Genomic DNA, 7,764 nt, shown 5'->3' with positions numbered 1-7,764 from the left:
TGATATTTTATGTATAGTATGTAATGTATATTTACTGTACTTTTTGATATTTTATTTACAGTATATAATATAGATTTGGTGTAATTTTTGGTATTTTATGTACAGTATATTAAATATAATTACTGTAGTTTTTGATAGTTTATTTACAGTATATATAACTCATATTTGCTGTACTTTTTGATATTTTATGTACAGTATGTAATGTATATTTACTGTACTATTTGATATTTTATTTACAGTATATAATAAACATTTGGTGTAATTTTTGATAGTTTATTTACAGTATATTAAGTATAATTACGGTAGTTTTTGATAGTTTATTTACAGTATATATGACACATATTTGGTGTACTTTTTGATATTTTATGTACAGTATGTATTGTATATTAACTGTACTTTTTGATATTTTATTTACAGTATATAATATAGATTTGGTGTAATTTTTGATATTTTATGTACAGTATATTAAATATAATTACTGTAGTTTTTGATATTTTATGTACAGTATATTACATATAATTACTGTAGTTTTTGACAGTTTATTTACAGTATATATAACACATATTTGGTGTACTTTATGATATTTTATGTACAGTATGTAATGTATATTTACTGTACTTTTTGATATTTTATTTACAGTATATAATATAGATTTGGTGTAATTTTTGATATTTTATGTACAGTATATTAAATATAATTACTGTAATTTTTGATAGTTTATTTACAGTATATTACATATAATTAGTGTAGTTTTTGATAGTTTATTTACAGTATATATAACACATATTTGGTGTACTTTTTGATATTTTATGTACAGTATGTAATGTATATTTACTGTACTTTTTGATATTTTATGTACAGTATATTAAATATAATTACTGTAATTTTTGATAGTTTATTTACAGTATATTACATATAATTACTGTAGTTTTTGATAGTTTATTTACAGTATATATAACACATATTTGGTGTACTTCTTGATATTTTATGTACAGTATGTAATGTATATTTACTGTACTTTTTGATATTTTATTTACAGTATATAATATAGATTTGGTGTAATTTTTGGTATTTTATGTACAGTATATTAAATATAATTACTGTAGTTTTTGATAGTTTATTTACAGTATACATAACTCATATTTGCTGTACTTTTTGATATTTTATGTACAGTATGTAATGTATATTTACTGTACTATTTGATATTTTATTTACAGTATATAATAAACATTTGGTGTAATTTTAGATAGTTTATTTACAGTATATTAAGTATAATTACTGTAGTTTTTGATAGTTTACTTACAGTATATATGACACATAGTTGGTGTACTTTTTGATATTTTATGTACAGTATGTATTGTATATTTACTGTACTTTTTGATATTTTATTTACAGTATATAATATAGATTTGGTGTAATTTTTGATATTTTATGTACAGTATATTAAATATAATTACTGTAGTTTTTGATAGTTTATGTACAGTATATTACATATAATTACTGTAGTTTTTGATAGTTTATTTACAGTATATATAACACATATTTGGTGTACTTTTTGATATTTTATGTACAGTACGTAATGTATATTTACTGTACTTTTGATATTTTATTTACAGTATATAATATAGATTTGGTGTAATTTTTGGTATTTTATGTACAGTATATTAAATATAATTACTGTAGTTTTTGATAGTTTATTTACAGTATATATAAGTCATATTTGCTGTACTTTTTGATATTTTATGTACAGTATGTAATGTATATTTACTGTACTATTTGATATTTTATTTACAGTATATAATAAACATTTGGTGTAATTTTAGATAGTTTATTTACAGTATATTAAGTATAATTACTGTAGTTTTTGATAGTTTACTTACAGTATATATGACATATTTGGTGTACATTTTGATATTTTATGTACAGTATGTATTGTATATTTACTGTACTTTTTGATATTTTATTTACAGTATATAATATAGATTTGGTGTAATTTTTGATATTTTATGTACAGTATATTAAATATAATTACTGTAGTTTTTGATAGTTTATGTACAGTATATTACATATAATTACTGTAGTTTTTGATAGTTTATTTACAGTATATATAACACATATTTGGTGTACTTTTTGATATTTTATGTACAGTACGTAATGTATATTTACTGTACTTTTTGATATTTTATTTACAGTATATAATATAGATTTGGTGTAATTTTTGATATTTTATGTACAGTATATTAAATATAATTACTGTAATTTTTGATAGTTTATTTACAGTATATTACATATAATTACTGTAGTTTTTGATAGTTTATTTACAGTATATATAACACATATTTGGTGTACTTTTTGATATTTTATGTACAGTATGTAATGTATATTTACTGTACTTTTTGATATTTTATGTACAGTATATTAAATATAATTACTGTAATTTTTGATAGTTTATTTACAGTATATTACATATAATTACTGTAGTTTTTGATAGTTTATTTACAGTATATATAACACATATTTGGTGTACTTCTTGATATTTTATGTACAGTATGTAATGTATATTTACTGTACTTTTTGATATTTTATTTACAGTATATAATATAGATTTGGTGTAATTTTTGGTATTTTATGTACAGTATATTAAATATAATTACTGTAGTTTTTGATAGTTTATTTACAGTATACATAACTCATATTTGCTGTACTTTTTGATATTTTATATACAGTATGTAATGTATATTTACTGTACTATTTGATATTTTATTTACAGTATATAATAAACATTTGGTGTAATTTTAGATAGTTTATTTACAGTATATTAAGTATAATTACTGTAGTTTTTGATAGTTTACTTACAGTATATATGACACATATTTGGTGTACTTTTTGATATTTTATGTACAGTATGTATTGGATATTTACTGTACTTTTTGATATTTTATTTACAGTATATAATATAGATTTGGTGTAATTTTTGATATTTTATGTACAGTATATTAAATATAATTACTGTAGTTTTTGATAGTTTATGTACAGTATATTACATATAATTACTGTAGTTTTTGATAGTTTATTTACAGTATATATAACACATATTTGGTGTACTTTTTGATATTTTATGTACAGTACGTAATGTATATTTACTGTACTTTTGATATTTTATTTACAGTATATAATATAGATTTGGTGTAATTTTTGGTATTTTATGTACAGTATATTAAATATAATTACTGTAGTTTTTGATAGTTTATTTACAGTATATATAACTCATATTTGCTGTACTTTTTGATATTTTATGTACAGTATGTAATGTATATTTACTGTACTATTTGATATTTTATTTACAGTATATAATAAACATTTGGTGTAATTTTAGATAGTTTATTTACAGTATATTAAGTATAATTACTGTAGTTTTTGATAGTTTACTTACAGTATATATGACACATATTTGGTGTACTTTTTGATATTTTATGTACAGTATGTATTGTATATTTACTGTACTTTTTGATATTTTATTTACAGTATATAATATAGATTTGGTGTAATTTTTGATATTTTATGTACAGTATATTAAATATAATTACTGTAGTTTTTGATAGTTTATGTACAGTATATTACATATAATTACTGTAGTTTTTGATAGTTTATTTACAGTATATATAACACATATTTGGTGTACTTTTTGATATTTTATGTACAGTACGTAATGTATATTTACTGTACTTTTTGATATTTTATTTACATTATATAATATAGATTTGGTGTAATTTTTGATATTTTATGTACAGTATATTAAATATAATTACTGTAATTTTTGATAGTTTATTTACAGTATATTACATATAATTACTGTAGTATTTGATAGTTTATTTACAGTATATATAACACATATTTGGTGTACTTTTTGATATTTTATGTACAGTATGTAATGTATATTTACTGTACTTTTTGATATTTTATGTACAGTATATTAAATATAATTACTGTAATTTTTGATAGTTTATTTACAGTATATTACATATAATTACTGTAGCTTTTGATAGTTTATTTACACTATATATAACACATATTTGGTGTACTTCTTGATATTTTATGTACAGTATGTAATGTATATTTACTGTACTTTTTGATATTTTATTTACAGTATATAATATAGATTTGGTGTAATTTTTTGTATTTTATGTACAGTATATTAAATATAATTACTGTAGTTTTTGATAGTTTATTTACAGTATACATAACTCATATTTGCTGTACTTTTTGATATTTTATGTACAGTATGTAATGTATATTTACTGTACTATTTGATATTTTATTTACAGTATATAATAAACATTTGGTGTAATTTTAGATAGTTTATTTACAGTATATTAAGTATAATTACTGTAGTTTTTGTTAGTTTACTTACAGTATATATGACACATATTTGGTGTACTTTTTGATATTTTATGTACAGTATGTATTGTATATTTACTGTACTTTTTGATATTTTATTTACAGTATATAATATAGATTTGGTGTAATTTTTGATATTTTATGTACAGTATATTAAATATAATTACTGTAGTTTTTGATAGTTTATGTACAGTATATTACATATAATTACTGTAGTTTTTGATAGTTTATTTACAGTATATATAACACATATTTGGTGTACTTTTTGATATTTTATGTACAGTACGTAATGTATATTTACTGTACTTTTGATATTTTATTTACAGTATATAATATAGATTTGGTGTAATTTTTGGTATTTTATGTACAGTATATTAAATATAATTACTGTAGTTTTTGATAGTTTATTTACAGTATATATGACACATATTTGGTGTACTTTTTGATATTTTATGTACAGTATGTATTGTATATTTACTGTACTTTTTGATATTTTATTTACAGTATATAATATAGATTTGGTGTAATTTTTGATATTTTATGTACAGTATATTAAATATATTTACTGTAGTTTTTGATAGTTTATGTACAGTATATTACATATAATTACTGTAGTTTTTGATAGTTTATTTACAGTATATATAACACATATTTGGTGTACTTTTTGATATTTTATGTACAGTACGTAATGTATATTTACTGTACTTTTTGATATTTTATTTACAGTATATAATATAGATTTGGTGTAATTTTTGATATTTTATCTACAGTATATTAAATATAATTACTGTAATTTTTGATAGTTTATTTACAGTATATTACATATAATTGCTATAGTTTTTGATAGTTTATTTACAGTATATATAACACATATTTGGTGTACTTTTTGATATTTTATGTACAGTACGTAATGTATATTTACTGTACTTTTTGATATTTTATGTACAGTATATTAAATATAATTACTGTAATTTTTGATAGTTTATTTACAGTATATTACATATAATTACTGTAGTTTTTGATAGTTTATTTACAGTATATATAACACATATTTGGTGTACTTTTTGATATTTTATGTACAGTATGTAATGTATATTTACTGTACTTTTTGATATTTTATGTACAGTATATTAAATATAATTATTGTAATTTTTGAGAGTTTATTTACAGTATATTACATATAATTACTGTAGTTTTTGATAGTTTATTTATAGTATATATAACACATATTTGGTGTACTTTTTGATATTTTATGTACAGTATGTAATGTATATTTACTGTACTTTTTGATATTTTATTTACAGTATATAATATAGATTTGGTGTAATTTTTGGTATTTTATGTACAGTATATTAATTATAATTACTGTAATTTTTGATAGTTTATTTACAGTATATTACATATAATTACTGTAGTATTTGATAGTTTATTTACAGTATATATAACACATATTTGGTGTACTTTTTGATATTTTATGTACAGTATGTAATGTATATTTACTGTACTTTTTGATATTTTATGTACAGTATATTAAATATAATTACTGTAATTTTTGATAGTTTATTTACAGTATATTACATATAATTACTGTAGTTTTTGATAGTTTATTTACAGTATATATAACACATATTTGGTGTACTTCTTGATATTTTATGTACAGTATGTAATGTATATTTACTGTACTTTTTGATATTTTATTTACAGTATATAATATAGATTTGGTGTAATTTTTGGTATTTTATGTACAGTATATTAAATATAATTACTGTAGTTTTTGATAGTTTATTTACAGTATATATAACTCATATTTGCTGTACTTTTTGATATTTTATGTACAGTATGTAATGTATATTTACTGTACTATTTGATATTTTATTTACAGTATATAATAAACATTTGGTGTAATTTTTGATAATTTATTTACAGTATATTAAGTATAATTACGGTAGTTTTTGATAGTTTATTTACAGTATATATGACACATATTTGGTGTACTTTTTGATATTTTATGTACAGTATGTATTGTATATTTACTGTACTTTTTGATATTTTATTTACAGTACATAATATAGATTTGGTGTAATTTTTGATATTTTATGTACAGTATATTAAATATAATTACTGTAGTTTTTGATATTTTATGTACAGTATATTACATATAATTACTGTAGTTTTTGACAGTTTATTTACAGTATATATAACACATATTTGGTGTACTTTATGATATTTTATGTACAGTATGTAATGTATATTTACTGTACTTTTTGATATTTTATTTACAGTATATAATATAGATTTGGTGTAATTTTTGATATTTTATGTACAGTATATTAAATATAATTACTGTACTTTTGATAGTTTATTTACAGTATTTTACATATAATTACTGTAGTTTTTGATAGTTTATTTACAGTATATATAACACATATTTGGTGTACTTTTTGATATTTTATGTACAGTATGTAATGTATATTTACTGTACTTTTTGATATTTTATGTACAGTATATTAAATATAATTACTGTAATTTTTGATAGTTTATTTACAGTATATTACATATAATTACTGTAGTTTTTGATAGTTTATTTACAGTATATATAACACATATTTGGTGTACTTCTTGATATTTTATGTACAGTATGTAATGTATATTTACTGTACTTTTTGATATTTTATTTACAGTATATAATATAGATTTGGTGTAATTTTTGGTATTTTATGTACAGTATATTAAATATAATTACTGTAGTTTTTGATAGTTTATTTACAGTATACATAACTCATATTTGCTGTACTTTTTGATATTTTATGTACAGTATGTAATGTATATTTACTGTACTATTTGATATTTTATTTACAGTATATAATAAACATTTGGTGTAATTTTAGATAGTTTATTTACAGTATATTAAGTATAATTACTGTAGTTTTTGATAGTTTACTTACAGTATATATGACACATAGTTGGTGTACTTTTTGATATTTTATGTACAGTATGTATTGTATATTTACTGTACTTTTTGATATTTTATTTACAGTATATAATATAGATTTGGTGTAATTTTTGATATTTTATGTACAGTATATTAAATATAATTACTGTAGTTTTTGATAGTTTATGTACAGTATATTACATATAATTACTGTAGTTTTTGATAGTTTATTTACAGTATATATAACACATATTTGGTGTACTTTTTGATATTTTATGTACAGTACGTAATGTATATTTACTGTACTTTTGATATTTTATTTACAGTATATAATATAGATTTGGTGTAATTTTTGGTATTTTATGTACAGTATATTAAATATAATTACTGTAGTTTTTGATAGTTTATTTACAGTATATATGACACATATTTGG

Source organism: Pan troglodytes, chromosome 23 (assembly GCF_028858775.2).
Source record: "Pan troglodytes isolate AG18354 chromosome 23, NHGRI_mPanTro3-v2.0_pri, whole genome shotgun sequence".
NCBI lineage: Eukaryota > Metazoa > Chordata > Mammalia > Primates > Hominidae > Pan > Pan troglodytes.
This window is presented reverse-complemented; position numbering follows the sequence as displayed.